At 35.7% G+C, this 19,935-nt stretch overlaps 1 protein-coding gene across 1 annotated transcript in view; it reads right to left on the bottom strand.

The window, feature by feature from the left end:
• Positions 1-4,875, bottom strand: part of LOC106878436 (lachesin) — a 68,812-nt gene extending 63,937 nt beyond the window's left edge. Inside the window, exon 1 of the mRNA XM_089361006.1 lies at positions 4,770-4,875. The gene's annotated coding sequence lies outside the window, so the exon portion shown is untranslated. The remainder of the gene's footprint in view (positions 1-4,769) is intronic.
• Between the last annotated feature and the right edge of the window lie 15,060 nt (positions 4,876-19,935).

Below are 19,935 nucleotides of genomic sequence, written 5' to 3'. Positions count from 1 at the left end.
TACTACTACTACTACTACTACTACTATTGAATTAATAGTCAGCGAATGAGGAAGCTCCTACACGTTCGTGTGACCTGGTAAATATAGCAGCTAAATGAGTATTTATTATAAACGCATTGATACACACATATGCGAGCAACATTTCCTTTACTCTCCGCTTCTTCCTGCAATCAAATTGCCATCTGCCATCTCCTTTTGGTTAATTCTCCGATCCTATCTACGCAACAAGGCTTTGGATTTCCTTTCTAAATCCGAAGAAATACTTTAATTGTTCTTCTCTAATGTATAACTAAAGCACGATCTTGCTCAAACCTACTAAAATGGCTACAGCAAACGTACCCCACATACATGTAATTGAAGACAAAGTTTTTTATTCTCTATTACACTTAATCCGTCAGCATTGCTGTTTAACGATCGATCTTTCGACTCATTATGTTTCTGTGCTCTGAATCTCAAACTCCCATCCTACCCTACTCTGTCCATTCCGAAAAAAGGGTCTTTACGATTGCTTCACTCTTAGCAAAGCATATGTCAATACTTTCAAATGTCACAGCATATTTTGGTAACCTTGAGTTTTATCTGCAGTCATGAACTTATAATCGGTTCACAAACCCAATTCGAAGTTAAGCTGTAATTTAAGTGTACCTCTACTAACCTTATTTACTGCATTACTTGCAAATTCAACAAATCTCGATGTGCTAATGAGACCACGGGATTCAAGTAGATTGTTTTACCGAGCACTTATCTCACGTCTACTATTATACGCCAACAAATTTCAAAACCCAGAGCTAGAATTTTAAATTTATTATGCCACCCTGCTGACCATCTCTGGGTGAGAGAAGATGCGAGTCATAATTCACACTTAAGCCATTAACATGGATAAAAACACCCCATCCTTACAACAGGAACTCCTTTTTCGTTTAACACGCTTACTGTTCACCAAACATTATATATGGCCGCCAAAACGTAGTCGTCAGTTCATTGTATAGATTGTTTTGTGGTAACCTTGCCCGCTCTTTTAATTCGAATCCTCCTAAGGTCATCTTTGCCTTTAATCCCTTCGGTGTCTATAAATATAGCATCAATTCTTCACTGGAGCAGATTCATCTTTATCTCTTTCTGTCTGTCTAACTTACTATCTTTAGTAAAAAGCAGTTGTAGTAGAACCTGGAGTTGCTGTATCAGATATAAAAATACCCAAGACTCGCTGTATATCACAACGGTGCTGCTACGACTCAACCATGGTGTGAACGGACTAAGACAAGGCAAGTTCTGTGTGTGTGTGTGTGTGTGTGTGTATGTATGTGTGTGTATGTATGTGTGTGTATGTGTGTGTGTATGTATGTGTGTATGAACGCATGCGTATTCTCCTCTTCTGACAATAACTCTCTCATTACTTCGATTTTCAACTTTTAGATTTGCGGCATTACTTATTTGCCCTTATTTGTCTCAAATTTTCATAATTCTTAAAGCTTTCTTTGCTTTTCAAATTTGCAAGTATTTTCGTTGATTATCTCTTCTTGACCTATTTCCAATCTTTTTGACGTGTTATCTCCTCCTTCCATCTTACGATTCACGGTTCTTTCTTTCTTTCTTTCTTTCTTTTCAATTGTTGTAACAATGGATTTTCTGCTGTTATTGATGTTCTAGTTGTCGGTTTCATTTTCGTTTTGTTTCCGTGTTTGTTTGTTTCTTGTTATTGTTACAGTGGACAGCTGATGGGGGTCATTGGTTTTTAGCCAACCTTACGATGTGTGTGAATTGGATGACTTACAGCGGCCGTCTTCCTCTTATAATTAATGATTTGCTACCTTCTTGAAAAAAAAAAAGGGCTTGCAGCACCTCTATGCACATATATCTATATCTGAATTGTTTTGAGAGGGCGCGAATGTGCGAGCATCCTTTTGTCGGTGGAGTAAACATTGGTGTTATGGTTGTGGTTTGGGTTTGGTTGTTACTGCTGCTGCTGCCGTTGATGTGACTACGATTTTGGCGGTGGCAAAATCGTAGTCACATCTACTCCTACGGTGAACAAGGGGGTCACAGTTACCGCATGTGTTTCACCTAAGTCTCTTCCATTCGACTACAGAAAACACTACGTAATACACAGCATGACGATACACAGTGACTACAGATCACTAGGGTTAGGAATATATGGCTATGGACTATCGATCATAGATATAAGGAGGACCACTGCTTTATCATCTCAAATAAGTAGATACATAAATAAAATAGGTGCTATAACCGTAAAAAATGTAGCCAGTCGATATAATATTTGTAGCGAAAAAATTATTACAAGAAATTCGATTAGTTGTACTGCAAAATCCAGTGCCCTATCAGAAGTCATCTATTGATAGAAGATGTGTAAAATTGAGTTAATACACTCCATCATCTGACTGGCGCAAATTTCGCCACACTGGAATGACATATCAACCCGGTATCTAAAATACATCAACGACTAGGATTTGATAATACGCCATCGAGGGACGAATCCGAATTCATTGAAAGCTAAAGAAATGTTTGCCTTTCATAAAAGTATTGCGCTACATGTAGAGATGAGTATATGTTATAGAAATGAACCAATTTACAGAGGATCATTTGAAAACTACGTGACCTGTCCATGAAAGCAATTCACTAGCCCCGAGATATGTCAATTCTTCACTTACAATGCATAATAAGCAGACTGACTTTTCTATTGCCAGAAGTTTCTAAGAAAAACCTAACTAGATTCCAAATATTTCATCTGAATATAAAATGTGGAGAGTAATTGACAAGAAAAAATATCCCACTAGAAACGAGAAAATATGATTTAAATAGAGAAAAAGTAATTGCTGGAGAAAATTACTATTCTGATAAAATACATTAATTACATTAAAAATAGTTTTACCGTAGGGGTCAGTGTTAATTAGCGATGATTAAAAATAATTACAATTAGAAATATTCGAGTTAATGATATTAAACAAATTTCTCAGCAGAATATACTAATAACACCGGACTAAAATATAAAAATAAAAAAAATATATATAAGTAATATTAATGACCGTAATGATAATTTGCAATTTATAATTTATTAAACATGATTTATTGTTAGGTTATCACTGATTCCAGTATTGATTTAGTGTTCTGTGATAATATCTCCATTATATTTCGGTTAGTATAACCTCTCGTAGTCTTTAGGTTCTCCTAGCCAATTACACACTCACTACGTGACTCATTGTGGAGGCACAATGGTCCAGTGGTTGGGGCAGTGGACTCCTGGTCGTAGGTTCGCGGCTTCGATTCCCAGACTGGATGTTGTGAGTGTTTATTGAGCGAAAATACCTAAAGCTCCACGAGGCTCTGGCAGGGGAAGGAGGCGAACCCTGCTGTACTCTTTCACCACAACTTTCTCTCACTCTTGCTTCCTGTTTCTGTTGTATCTGTAATACAAAGGGCCAACCCTGTCACACTGTGTGTCACGCTGAATCTCCCCGAGAACTACGTTAAGGGTACACGTGTCTATATTCTAAATTGGTTGCCAGTTTTCCAAATTGTTGTTCTGCGGTCTCCTCAGATGTTCTACGATATTATGCATGGTTCTACGTTGCTCAAAAGGTTTTAACAGTCTTCATAACTATTCATCAAAGTTCAAACAACATTAAAAAAAATGAAGTCAACAATGTTTATAATTGAAAAGTGTTGGGCAATGGTAAGCAGTGTACTTCAGCGCTAGACAGTAGGTCACAGAGCTTAACAGTGTTTTCGTTTCTCAATAGCATTTAACAGTGATACACTATTTCGACAGACTTCTATAGTTTTCTATATTGATCAATAGAGTTTAACAACATTGTAAACACTGTTGAATAATGACTAATTCATTACAAATTTCTTAGAAAAGTTTATACAATCGATTTTATTTTCACCCCTGTAAATAATTGGTACTATTTTATCAACTCCATACGTAATAACACGTGAAGTAGTCGCTGATGTGACATAAATTTATAGAGACATATCAAATTTTGGAGGAGTAAATAGAATTTTATTGTCCATTAAATACAAAAGTTATTATGTACGACAGAAGTATTAGGTCAAAATAACAACTTGTATATCACACTAAAGCAGATACTTAGTTGAAAGTCTACCTAACTGCGATATTCGTCACAAGATAGCATCACTTGTAGACGCACAGTGTTAAAAAGCTAGGAAATATATACAATGTTAAATTGCTAAGAAATCGTCCAGCAGCGGTAGTGGCTTTGATAAATATACATTTCTATCTCTTTGAGCTTCGTCAGTAGCAATTGTTTCTCTAATAACCGTACGCTAAGATAACATCAGCCGTCACTGATATTATAAAATAGTAATTGAAAATTCACCAAAGTAGCAATTAGCCGGCAGGCTGAATAAAAATTCGTTCGTGTCACGTAGGTATCATTTGATTATAACAGATTTTTTATATCATAAAAGATCAAATACTTCGTTGAAAGCCTACGTACCACAAGTATTCCCCTCGAGATTGCAACTTTTATAAACATACAATGTTGAAAAAGCAAGTAAGCTTATCCCCAAACAGACGAAAATCATCCAGCAGCGGTGGTCGTATATTTGTGAAATAACGAAATGGTTGTGCCATTAAACAGTTAGCAAATGCATTATCATTAACAAAGTTACGGAAGTGAAATACTATAGATGGCGACAGAAACCTGTACTGGCATCAGAACCTAATGAGGATCGAGCTCGCACTTTTCAAGCTGGTTCCCCTTATAAATAAATTGTAGATATCTTCTTACCTGATGGGAACTGAGGTGGTTGATGGTGCAGGGTAAGACAGCCGTTGTTCCATTCGTTGAGGTAACATTCGCCTCATACGAGTCGAATTCCGGCGTGATGCACAGCACTGCAAAACAAAAGAAAGATTATTATTATTATTATTATTATTATTATTATTATTATTATTAGCGAGTGAGAGAGCATCGCATATCATCAAAATGATGCTGGGGTACAAGTACATGAAGCCCAATATACCCCTCATGATTACCCGTCTGATAAGTGTACACCAGACACATGCACCACAACCATATGTACGTGACATGGTCAACGCATATCAAGATAAACAGCGCATGATGTTGTAGGTGGAGCTCAGTTATTGTTTTCTTCATGTTCAGTAGCCCATCCCCCTCAAACGATCCCTGAATAAGTTATTTAAAGATAATGAATGAAACCATCATGTTTCAAAGAGTGAATTATTCAAACCGCTAAGAATTCCTCTCAACATATGGTTATGATGATCCCCCACTACTTATGCTTGTGAACAGAGATGCACATATCATCAGCCAGTAAGTGATATGTTCAGTTGGTTAAGGTCAATGAGCTTAATATTTGATGTAGCGCATCTTTTATGCCAAAACAAAACAGGTACGTTATATCAATTCCAATCAGTTAAGATCAGAATCCATGACACACAGTACCAGGGAGGGCATCAGGGCAATTATTGGTAGGCGCTCACAGCCCTCTACTAGTCGAGCAATGTGATCAGTGAATGTTCCGTTCAGAAATTTATAGAGGATTAGTGTCGGGGAAGGCAAGGCAGTTTTCCTTTGCCCGTTGGCTGTGGTGAAAGAGGTTGTTTGGTGGACAAGGCTGAAAAGCATGAGGACAGATACATTCCTCTTTGGTAGAGCTCTCAGTGACTTCAAGTTTCACTTGAAAAAGAAATTGTGAGTGGAGAAGGAAGTGCTGTCCCCGAGGGAGTTTATTGAAAGGTAGGTGAAAGTTGCGAAAATGGCAAGAGCGGACGGTACCTCTCTCAATGTAGACCTGCGGGGCGGAGAGAAGGAAATGGAGAGGGCACTTGCTCCTGGGGGTTCAGGGAAATCTCGGACAGTGGGGTTCCTCGATTTTCCCTAGAGGCCTTCCTGTATCAGGAGGGCCCCAGTCTTCCCCGCCACTTTTTTTTAAACCTTTGTATACTATATATATATGTCCCTTCTTTTTCAGTGTCTACTTTCTTTCTTTTTTTATCACTTCATTATAAGTAAACCCTTACACTTTATGTCTGTCTTTGTATTGTCCCCTCATCCTTCGTCCTTGTGGCAAATAAATGAAATTATTATTATTATTATTATTATTATTATTATTATTACTCCGGACAAAATGCTCAGCGGCGTTTCTTTTCGCTTCATGTTCTGAGTTCAAATTACACCGAGGTCATCTTCACCTTCTTTCGTTTAGGTTCGATAAAATAAATACTATTTGAGCTCTGGGATCGATATAATCAACTAGAACCTTCCGCCCAAATTTCAGATCTCGTTCTTTTAGTAGAAAATCTTCTTCTTCTTCTTCTTGCGCGGTGATGCACGTATGTATTTAGAGATATGCGATGTTGCACATTCACACAGAGACAAAAGCATGGTCAGATGTACACACAAGCTTACACAGAAATACATCAATACCTATAAATCCATAAACACGTGTATATATAATCTCTAAATATAATTTCATAATACTTGTATCGCTGAATTGGTATATCTATCTATCTATCTATCTATCTATCTATCTATCTATCTATCTATCTATCTATCTATCTATCTATCTCCCCCTCCCAAAAAGAAAAGCTCTACATTGTATTTGTCCCATCTTCGTTGAGCCCTGTGTGGCTAATAAAAGAAATGTATCTATATAGCTATTAAGTGTTGTGCATGCATTCATACATATATACACCTATATTGATACAAGAATTTATAGATATATGGGTATATACATATAGAGATTTATGGGTATATAAATACATCAATATACATGCTTATATGGCTTATATGCGAGTGGGTATATATATATATACTTGTATATAAATACATGAGGATATAAATACATGGGCATACAAATATGCCAACGCGCAGTAGATCCTACCGCATAACTATCACCTTCAGGATTAATATTGACTTATTTTGGGTTCGGCATGAAATCTATCATATATGGATGAATAAATATGGATTTCAATCAAATTCAATGAATAGATCTTATCTATCGTATTAATCTCAGGAAATTATATCGATTATATCGGTATGATTATATCGAATATATATATATATATATATATATATATATATATATATATATATATATATATATATGCCTGCTATATTGTTGCTGTTTATGCGTTTCAATGTGGGAGAATTTATATGGCCTCTTGGCATGCAAGAAATAACAGGTAACTCTCCCGGGTGACATGTCAAACAAAAATATAAAGATGTATGTCTAAACAATGTACAAAAGATGTGTTACGGCTTGAAAAGAAAATAATAAAATGAAACAAGAAATAAAATAAAACTACTTCCAAGGAAGCTCTTCCTAATCTGAGATTACCTGGGGCTATACAACGTAAACACTATCAACAGATATTTGTGTTACTAATCCAAATAAACAGATGGTTAATAACGTAAACACTGATTGATTACGAAGAACCATTATGATAATTTCCATCTTCGCTGCTGTATAGTTTTATTTCAGCTGTAAACCAGTATGCTTATAATTAAATGCATTCCAAACGTGACTGCTCCTAAGGCTGTTATATCCAATATGTCTGTCCCTATATTAAGGCGATGGGTGGGTGGATAGTGTCTTGAGAGATATTCGGCTACTACATCCAGCAGGTTTTGTAATGCCATATAAGCATCATCATTGCGTCATTAATATCTAGGCATTTAACCAAAGGTCAGCACTGATCGAATAGGTCTCTGGTCGAAGGCATGACCATCTTGTCTTTTTCAGGATTATTACATTCATTATGAATTATGCAATAGATTCTATTGAAAGTCCGTTTGGGGTTTGTTTTGAGGAATATTTATTTGTTTTTCAGGCTGAGTGAATGTATTCAGTGCTATAAGAACCAACGCACTAATGTATATAATATAAGCTTTGGGCTATTCTAGTTTTAGCAAGGCGGTGAGCTGGCAGAATGGTTAACATACTGGACAAAATGTTTAGCGGCATTTCGTCCGTCTTTACCTTCTGAGGTCAAATTCTACCGAGGTCGACCTTGCTTTCATAATTTGGAGGCTGATAAATTAAGTACCAATTGAGCACTAGGGTCGATCTAATTGACCTACCTCTTCCTTGATAATGCCGACCTTGTGTCAAAACCTGAAAGCTAATCTAGTCATTGCAATTTGGTGAAGCCTGTGACTCAGTTTCGTTCCTAACTTAAGACTTTCATATATGCAATGTAATTTCAGATTCTCTTGTTTAAGGCATAAATACCACAAGTTCCTGCTTTGAAACTCTCTGTCTCCTAAGTTATCTATGCACCGACATTACAAGACCAAACAAACAAGACATTGTGTATCAAATACCAAGGGGGACAAACAATATCCGGTTGCTGCCGTCATGTCTATTTACTTCATATAATTTAATTCGTTAAAATAAAGTATGAACGTCACCACGTACCAGTTGCTTTCATTGCTTTACAAATATTATTCATTTAGTGGAAAAGGAAACCAATCCTTTGAGCCATTGTACAAAAGTCGGGGTGGGTAGGTTGGAATTTTAATCAGATTAGGCAGGACATATTCCTGGGTTATTTACCATTATTATTGTTGTAGCGACTACTACTACTACTACTACTACTACTACTACTACTACTACTACTACTACTACTACTACTACTACATATAAATATTCTTTAAGTGTAACATAAAATGAAACTTGTACTTATTTCTTTCTATATTTATTGCTGTTCTTCTAATGAAAAGCTATTTGTAAAGCTTTAACCAGGAGGAAAAAAAAAAGGAAAAATCGACCAAAAATAATCCGATGCCTGAAGACATCAATATAATTCTTTCAAGGGTAAAGTAAAAATTAAAAAAAAAAAAAAACACGTAAAAACAACTTGTATTGAATGTATAGAAACGAGGATAAGCATAGAAAAAGGCACGTTCACCTTCCCTCACCCTGTAACCCCCCCGTACTAACAAGATGCAAGCAATAAATACAACGTAGACACGAATTATGTATGTATTCATACATACGTATATATATATATATATGTATATACATATATATATATATATATATATATATATATATATATATATATATATATATATATATATATATATATATATATATATATATATATATATATATATATATATATATATATATATATATATATATATATATATATATATATATATATATATATATATATATATATATATATATATATATATATATATATATATATATATATATATATATATATATATATATATATATATATATATATATATATATATATATATATATATATATATATATATATATATATATATATATATATATATATATATATATATATATATATATATATATATATATATATATATATATATATATATATATATATATATATATATATATATATATATATATATATATATATATATATATATATATATATATATATATATATATATATATATATATATATATATATATATATATATATATATATATATATATATATATATATATATATATATATATATATATATATATATATATATATATATAGCCGTAGCTGTGTGGTAAGAAGCTTGCTTTATAACCACACGGTTCCGGGTTCAGTGTCACTGCGTGGCAACTTTGACAAGTGTCTCCTACTATAGCCTCGACCAAAGCCTTTTGAATGGATCTGGTAGACGGAAACTGAAAGATGCCTGTCGAATCTCTCTGTCTCTCTCTCTCTCTCTCTATATATATATATATATATATATATACGTATGTAGTGTGCGATGGGTAAGTTGTCGCCATCTTACAATTTTAACTTCGCGCATGCATAGTTTGTATTTTTAATTTTGTGGACTACACAGTATAGTAGGGTCAGTTAGGCACTGTCTGTAAGAAAAACACACCATGACGCAATTCACTCTGCCACAAATTTGGAAACGACATGCTGTACGGTTTGACATTCACGCCGGAAGCTCCAATACGAACATTTCAGAATGTCTGGGTGTCAATCTAAGGATATGTATCGAGAGTGATAAAAATCAAATATTCAGTTCACATCAGTGTTTGATCACTAGTGATGGCGACGTTATACCTCCATTCATCTTCCCACACAGCCTCACACTCAATACGGAGGTCTACATCAAGAGCCTCCGATGAGGTAGTGCTGCCCTGGGTCAGGAAAGTGGCTGCTGGAAGACCCTATATCTGGCAACAGGACTCCGCACTATGCCACACAGGCAGGAGAACCCAGTCATGGCTGTCAGTCAATTTCTACGAACATATTCCCCATAACATCTGGCCACCTAAATCCTCAGACTGCAAACCCCTTGATTATTATATGTGGGACGCAGTTGAGCGGCAGACCAACAAATCTCCTTGTAACACCAAAGTTGACCTGAAGGTAAGGATTATAGTTCCATTCGCCAACTTACACAAGGAGACTGTCCAGAAGATTTCCAGGAGATTCCGAAGTCGCCTGGTGAGCGTGCTTGAAGCTAACTGCGATTTTATTGAATAAATTTACTCTTTAGTATTTCAAGATATTTTTATGTAATTTTGGTAAATATATCTGTTAAAATGAGATGTCAGTGTTATTTTCATTTTTGCGTAATTTAGACGACAATATATTCACCGCACCCTGTACACACACACACACACACACACACACACACACACACACACACACACACACACACACACACACATATATGTATCTGTGTGTGTGTTTGTCCCCCTATCACTACTTGACAGCCGGTGGTATGCTTACGTCCCCGTAACCTAACACTTCGACCAAAGAGACCGATAGAATAAATAGGTTTGCTCCAGTATGGTTGTAGTCAAATCACTGAAACGCGTAACAGAATATATATATGTAGCAGAAACAATGGAGTGGTGGGAGGGATGAGAGTTTCGTGTGTTGGCAATTATCAAACCATACCTGTATATGTAAGTAATAAATGTATGTATGGATGTATATATGTGTGTGTGTGTGTGTGTATGCGTGTGTGTGTTTGCATGTGTGCTTCTCTGTCTATTTAAAGGATCGTGGCCGAATGTGGTTGTGTGACGGATGACGCTGAAAGGATTGAAGAAAGACACGTTCCTCTTGGGTCAAGCCCTCATCGACTTCTTCAAGTTCCACTTGGAAAGAAAAGCTAGGGTGGAGAGGGAACGCTACCTTCCAGTGAATTTGTGAAAAGATGGGTGAATGTACAGAAATGGTTAGAGTGAGTGGTGCTACTTTAAGTATGCGCCTGTAGATTGGAGAGAAAGAGAAAGGGCTCGTTCCTTTGGTATTCAGGGCAGTCCAGGGTTTGTGAAGTTGCTAGATTAGCCCTAGTTAGAGTCATTCTGTATGATAGAGTAATACTGCATGATTCATGCTATCGCATATATTGTATACTATGTATAGTTTTATCGAATTCCACTGTTATTTCCATTTCTCTCTCCTCATTCTTTATGTAAGTCCGCACACAAATTGTTGCTTGTTCGTAAGATGTTCCCCCCATCTATGGCCCTGTGGTTAATAAAAGAAATTATTATCATTATGGCAGGTTTACTGTAGGTGTAATTCGGTGGTTATAGCTGAAAATATTTTAAGGAGGATAAGTGTGAGAAAGAGAAAAAAGCTCCCTTTCGAGTCATATAAACTCAAAGGGCCTGTTTTCTGGATTTTATCCCGTCCTACTGGACAGGACCAGGGTCCGTCGCAGGAATACTCAGTTTGCCAGTTGAGTGGAGTGGCGTGGAGCAACGTGAAATAAAGTGATTTGCTGAAGAAAACAACCCATCGGCCTGACCAGGAATGGAAACCACAATCTTACGATCATGAATCCAATACTCTAACGACTGTGCTATGCGCCTCCCCAATTAGTGTGAAAAGAGTCACTTATCACTCGGACTTATGTCCTGATCACCTATTTGGAAAGCAGAATCAGGGCGAAGAGGAAAATGTAGCTCAGTATTAAGTTGACCGTGAGAGTTGACCGTGAGAGTGGTGAGTAAAGCCAGAGTAAAGTGGACATACACGAGAGGGATGGAGAATACTTATGAGAGGGTAGTTATCCTTACCAGTAAGAATAATGCGAGTTCTGCGAGGTACGTTATTTGACTCCTGTTAACCATTCGACTTTATTTTCTACCCTTCTATACTGATGAAATTCATGCCTGTTTCTTTTATAACCAATTCTAAAACCCTCACAGTTTGCTAATTCGTTCTTGTAAAGCTTCTTTACTACAAATAAAAATGAATATTAGATTTATTATCAGAGCCAAATCAGCAAAATTTGTATTTGGGATTTGTTAGTAACGTGTTCCCTGAAATTACCCGCATGAATTTCCTGCAGCTCTAACAGCCTATAGACATCGCACAGTTAAACATAAAAAGTAAAAATCGTTCTACATACAACCACTGTAAGTGAGGGCTCACAAACCTCTCAGCCAACTAAATTTGCTACACAAACGGATTTTCATTCACCAAATCATTGACGATTTTCATACCTGTTTTATATATCGTATATACTTGTAATCTACCATTTTTATACATTTATACTCACATGGAACCTTGTATCTTCTTGTACATTCATGCATGGTTATATCCCACAAATCTTTATGCATATATGTATACAATGTATATTTGTATGTATGGATACAGACATACAAACACACAGACACATATATACATGTATTCGTACATATATATATACATTACATGCACACATGATATATATATAAATATGCACTCATATATACTTATATCCCATGAATCTTTATATCCATTTTTACTTTATATGTTTATATCCCTCGAAGCTTTTTATATATCTTAATATTCATATAGGCTTTACACCTCGGAGTTATAGAATTATATATGTTTATGTGTGTGCGTGTGTGTTTGTGTGAATGCATACGTATGTATATAAATCAGGTCAAAGCCCACAAATCTCCAAAGTAGTGACGGTATTTCCATATATGCATTTCTATCTGTCTGTCTGTCTGTCTGTCTGTCTGTCTATCTATCTATCTATCTATCTATCTATTTATCTATGAGTGTGTATATAATTCTTGTATGGTTACATCCCATATATTTTTATATCTATCACCAAATTTCATATGTGGTTACATCAAATGATAAGGCAACACCACATCACAAACAAATATCAGATAGAAACGAAAATATTCCTCCGAAATGAAATGTACTTCTCGTAAAGCTGTAATATATTGACAAAATTACGTAGCTATGATATTACACATGCAGTATCTCGGTCCAATGTAACTATTGGTGTAAAAAGGAGTTAGAAGTGAAATAGGTGTCGATATTAAACCTCGTTTCAGTATACATCATACTTATTATAAACATTGATATATTCGCTTTTCAACAGAGAATCTTCGAATATTTGCAATTCCGCTTTTATGCGACATAACGACGAAACTCAAGTTTATGCATGCTGTTTTCTTTCTTGAAACTTCTTCGTTCGAAAATGATGAAATTTATCGCCATTTTTCAAGGAAATGAATGACGATAATTTTGTACTTTGATTCATTTAGTTATGTATTCATCTATTTATTTATTTGCTCGTTTATTTTATTGTATTTCTACATCTTTTGGAGTAATAAAACGGAACGGTAAAGATGAACTGTTCCGTTGCATGAGCAGATAATACAGTCGGTATAATACTGCCTTCAAAGAAAAGTAGAATTGATGCGAGCAGCATGTGTGTATATATGCTTGCATGCATTTATCTACGCATGTATATGTCTGCTTATGTATGTATATACGTATACAAACGAATAATATGAATGGGTTTGTATGTGTATGTGTGTGCGGCTGTGTGTGTGTGTGTGTGTGTGTGTGTGTGTGTGTGTGTGTGTGTGTGTGGGCGTATATATACGTAGATGTGTATACGTGTGAATGTATCACGCACATACATAAAGCATTATATTTTGCATAAAATTCTGCATGCAATACGTACGGTGAGTCGACACCGGTTGATTATAAAGAACAAAGTAAATCGTGTGAAGTGTTGTAACGTAAGAAACATTCTGAAAGATGACACGGAGAGCATCAGCGTCAAATCTCGGCTGCTTCTTACATATTTATGGCGGTAAAAGGTAAATTGGTTGTTATATATAGCATAATATATCACATATGATCATTTCCTAAAGCTATGATTTTGATGAGTTACATGACGCATCTCGCAGAAATATGCTGAAAATATTTGCATATCTCCGAACTGAAAAATGTATGCGTACATACATACATATATATATATATATATATATATATATATATATACATGCATACACACATGCATACTTAAGTACATAAATACATACATGCATAATCATTCGTATGCATATATTCACACGCACATATATTCACACGCAAATGCACACGCGCACTCTCGGGGACACACAATCGCACACATATGAATACCATTTCTAAGATAAACACTAGAAATGGATTTGGAATTATCATTATTGGTTGGTAGATTGGTATGTGATGTTTAACATGAAAGGAGGAGAAGAAAGAAGGGAAAAATGAGACAAAGAAAAAGAGTGTTGTTTATGTGCGCATGTGCGTGTGAGTGTGTGTGTGTGTGTGTGTGTGTACGCGAGCGCGCATGAGCGAGCGTGTGTGCTTGTGCGCGTAGAAGTGAGAAAGTGTGAAGTGAAGATGTAAATATATATACATATTCATACACCGCCCCCCCCACACACACTCACACATTCACTCACATACACACTCACGCACACAAAGAGACACACAGAAACACACACACACACATAGATGTTTATAAATGCATATATACATACATACATGTATGTTTGTGCGTGTGTGTGAGCTTGTATGCGTATTATACAAGGAAGAAAGACAGATAGAAAGAAACACATACACGCAGTGCGTGTATGTGAGCGTGTGTATATATAAAGAAGAAAGCGAGAAAGAGAGAGATTTGAGATAGAGATGAAGGGGATACAAAATGGTTGGCAAGCAAAGAAAATTGTAATGTCTATCACGAAAAGATAAAGTAGTATTGTGTAATTTCCTTTTAAGGTCATTGTTGTTATTTCCCTAGATCAACTGTGTTGAAGCAGACCTATAATCAAGCCTACCCAGCTATGGCTATCGCTTCTTATTTTTGTATAAATTATGTAGGACAATATCACCCAATGAGTCGTTCATCCTTTTCTTTGTGCCTTGAGGGAAATTTGCCCACTATTTCTAGTAAATCTGCTGACCTTTTTAACTTATGTTGTTCTTTATTTATGCTTACGTTTAGATCCAGCCTGCATGTTCTTTATTGTCGTCTGCTCAGCATAAAATTGTTTGATCGCCAGAAATTATAGTAGGCATCACTGTTGTCGTTCTGGTTAAGCCCCAGGCAAGCTCTAATCGACTAGTCCGAATGTGTTTATAGTTCTTCCTCTGTAAAACCAGGTCAGCCCTTCTGCAGCAGTACGGCGTGTAGTAGTATTAATAGTTGTTGTTGTCGTTTAGCCCCAGGCTAGCCCTGATGTAGCAGTCATATCACATGCTGATTAGTCTGCCAAACGATAAGGTGCGACTTACAGATCCGTTTCCTCAGTAACAGCTTCGAAAAATAAAAAAAAGGTTACTCTCTCTCTTTCTCTTTTTACTCTTTTATTTGTTTCAGTCATTTGACTACGGCCATGCTGGAGCACTGCCTTTTAGTCGAGTAAATCGACACCAGGACTTATTCTTTGTAAGCCTAGTATTTATTCTATCGGTCTCTTTTGCCGAACCGCTATGTTACAGGGACGTAAACACACCAGCATCGGTTGTCAAGCGATGTTGGGGGGACAAACACATACACACAAACATATACACACACACACACACACACATATATATATATATATATATATATATATATATACGACGTCTACCAAATCCACTTACAAGGCTTTGGTCGGCCCGAGGCTATAGTAGAAGACACTTGCCCAAGGTGCCACGCAGTGGGACTGAACCCAGAACCATGTGGTTGGTAAGCAAGCTACTTACCACACAGCCACTCCTTCGCCTATAAACAAGCTTATAATGGAAGGTTATAAATGGAAGGTTATTTTTATGGAGGTGAGGGGGCCTCGATCAGGATTGGGTTGCGCTAAGCAAAAGCAACAATGTTACAAATAAATCGTGTTATATACTGGTAGTTCTATAAATTTATATTTTCTTTGATTGCTATCGAACATTCGTTCTTAAATGATCAGACGAAAGGAATCTTGTCTTCACTCCGAAGAATGGTTTTCATCAAACCGTTGGGACTCACATCTCACCGTAGTTGTAAATATTAATTAGTCGTTTTTGCTAATGATGAGGCAGCCTCAATGCGATCAATCGATTTGCTAGCAACAGCAGCCAAGTCCTCAAATCACTCGGTCTTTTCTGGGAAAAGGAAAGATGCATTGAATAACGCGATCACCAGGACGGTCGTGAGTGGAGCGCCTGAAATTACAAGTCTGACCAATCAGTTCTGACCTGGAGGTGGCTAAGCAACTCCCCATTATATTTCTTATAAAATATTTAGTAGTCATGTGGACTAGACTCAGATATATTCAGAGTGATATAGAGATGGGAGTAGCAACCAAAGTTTCAATGATTCAAGTTACCTACAAGCCAAGAGCGAAGCCATCGTACTTGGCGAATCAATCTAGAAGACATTTCTACCTTAAATAAAGGTAGAAATGTCTGTAGAACACTCAGCCACACTTATACTAATCCAACGATAGCTGGTTGAACAACTGGGACAGAATAGTTATCGTCGACAAACGTTCGAGGACCATGTTGAGCTTGTGTATGTGTGTGCTTGCGGGTATATATATATATATATATATGCTGTGTGTCTGTGAATGTATGAATATGTGAGTGTGTGAGAAAGTGTGTGCATATGTGTATACATATGAATGTGTGAGAGTATGTGTGCGCGTGATTGCGTGTGTATGTGTGTCGAGTGTCAATGTGTGATTGCAAGGGTAAGCTTGGGTGTGCGTGTGTATGTGTGTGTTTGTGAGTATAATTGTATTATATGTGTACGTAGTAGCAATTGTTTTATATGTCTTGTAAAACAGCAGAGTATTTAATACGTCCTCAATAGATCACTGAACAGGAGAAACTCAGCGAAGGCAGTGAGGTGGTTTAGCACGCACGCACGCACGCACGCACACACGCACATACACATACACACGCACATGCACACTGAAACACACATTAACATAGACGCACAGCGGTTCTATATCTGTGTCTTCTCTTCTCCCTCTCATACACACACAAATGCACATATATGCACATATAGCTATACACTCATATTTTAGTCGGCCGTCAAGGGTTGTAGTAATTACCTATCATAAATATTTATATACCTGTCAAACCCCATTATCTTAGCACTAATGCATTATTAATACATCTGCACCATAATAATAGCAAGGCTTCACTTTGGAAACATAAAAATAAAAAGCTAATAAAGATGGAAGAACGTAAACTAAAATACGATTGTTTTTCTAATGGCAGCCGATAAATATCAGTTTAATAAAGGCGGGAAATAATTATAGAAAAATAGAGACGTTCGGGAGTAATAACATCGCGGTTGACAAAAATATCATGAAATTATTAAATATATACCAGTAAAAAACAAGGGCTTGTCCAAACAACTATTCTGACAGACAATGCAATAAGATGGAAGTTTGTACTTACTAAAAAAAGAGAAATAACTTAAGTACCCCTTCCCTCATATTGCTAGCCTTGTGTCTATAGTAGAAAGGATTATTATTATTATTATTATTATTATTATTATTATTATTATTATTATTATTATTATAATTATTATTATTGTTATTATTATTATTATTCAGTCGTCTTATTTTTATCACGTGCTTTCACTGGACTACCGAGCGCCTTGAGTATGTGCTGTGGTCTGTTGTGATGCTCTTATAGTTTCTGTATTGAAAGGGTTTTACGTAGGATGTGTGCAGTGCCTAGTAGTGCTGTTATATATGCTTGGCAGTCCCGGTGTTTTTGTTATGTATTTGTCTGAATATTTGTTTATTATACCTAAGGCACCTACTACGATAAGAATTGTTTCTGTTTCTAGACTCCACATTCAAGTTTCCTCTATTTCCAGATCTTTGTACTTTCAATGTTTCTCCATTTCTTTTAGAGAAACGTTGTCATCTGTTGGTATTGATACATCGATTAGAAAGCATTTTTTTTTCTTGATGATCTCTGACAACTATATCCGACCTATTGGCCTTAATCTCTCTACTTGTGTGTATTGGCATATCGCATAGTATGGTTGCTTCCTCATTTTCTGGCATGTGCTTATATCATCTTTTTATCATGGTCTTCAGGTCGAGTAGCCCATCCCGTTCAAAAGGTCTCTGAATAAGGGTTGTTTAAGGATATTGAACGAAACACCCGTGTTTCCAGAGGTGAATTATTCAAGCACCAAAGAATTCCTCTCAACACATGGCTATGATGCTCTCCCTCTACTTCTGCTCGTGATCAGAGATGCATATATCGTCAGTGACTTACTCAACTGGTTAAGGTCAAACAACTGACAAGCAAATCTGTGGTATTGAGCAGAATATTTGCTGTAGACCATCTTTTATACTAAGATAAAATAATGTACATGATAACATTTCCAATCAGTTAAGATGAGAAGCCACGAAAGCCAGAGCCTGGTACTGCATCAGGACATTCATTATTATTATTATTATTATTATTATTATTATTATTATTATTATTATTATTATTATTATTGTTATTTCTATTATTATTATTGTTATTGTTATTATTATTATTATTATTATTGTTATTATTATTATTATTATTATTATTATTATTATTATTAAGGGGATAAGCTGGCAGAAGCCTTGGCACACCGGGCAAAATGCGCTTAGGGGTATTTCGTCCGTTTTTACGTTCTGAGCTCAAATTCCACCGAAGTTGACATTGCCTTCATCCTTTTGGAGTCGATGAAATGAGTTCCAGTTACGCCCTGCGGTCGATGTAATCGACTAGTCCCCTCTCCCAAAATTTCAGGTCTTCTGCCTATAGTAGAAAGGATTATTATTATCATCATCATCATCACCACCATTGCCACCACCACCACCATTGCCACCACCGCCGCCGTTGTCGTCATCGTCATCATCATCATCATCGTCGTCATCATTATTATCATCATCATCATCATCATCATCATCATCATCATTATTATCATCATCATCATCATCATCATCATCATTATTATTATTATTATTATTAGTAGTAGTAGTAACTGTGGTCGCAGTAGAAGAGAGAAAAAGAAAATATCAAGTTTAACACCAAATTTAATAAAGCGAATATATACATAACATGCGCATGTGTGTATATCTGTTATGTATGTTTATATATATGAATACATGTCTACATGAAATATATATTTATGTGTAAATGTGTATTGTTTATTGTACATACAATGTATGATTGAGTGTTCGAGTATGTAGTAAGTTCCTGCATGTAAGTGTATGTATATATGTATGTATATATGTATATATATATATATATATATATATATATATATATATATATATATATATATATATATATATGTATGTATGTACGTGTCTATGTGGTATAGCATAAATACCACACCCACATCTTTCTGTGTGTTATGAAAAGATAAAACATCCGTGTATAACCTTTCATCTCAAGTGTTTATGTTTAACGGGTACCATTATCTTAACCCGGACCTCAACCATGTTATACAAGTCATCTTTTATTCATCACCCCTCTCGTTAAAGTGTTAAATGTTTATACGCCACACCCGTTTTCCTTTTAACAGCATTTATAATTTTCATCATTGCATTATTTTCACATTTAATTTAACACTTAAGAATTTTTTCGTCACTATTTTGCTTTCGTTTCCCCTTTACTGACAACATGGTTCA

The sequence above is a fragment of the Octopus bimaculoides genome, chromosome 12, assembly GCF_046866305.1.
Source record: "Octopus bimaculoides isolate indiv1 chromosome 12, ASM4686630v1, whole genome shotgun sequence".
Taxonomy (NCBI): Eukaryota; Metazoa; Mollusca; class Cephalopoda; order Octopoda; family Octopodidae; genus Octopus; species Octopus bimaculoides.
This window is presented reverse-complemented; position numbering and strand designations above follow the sequence as displayed.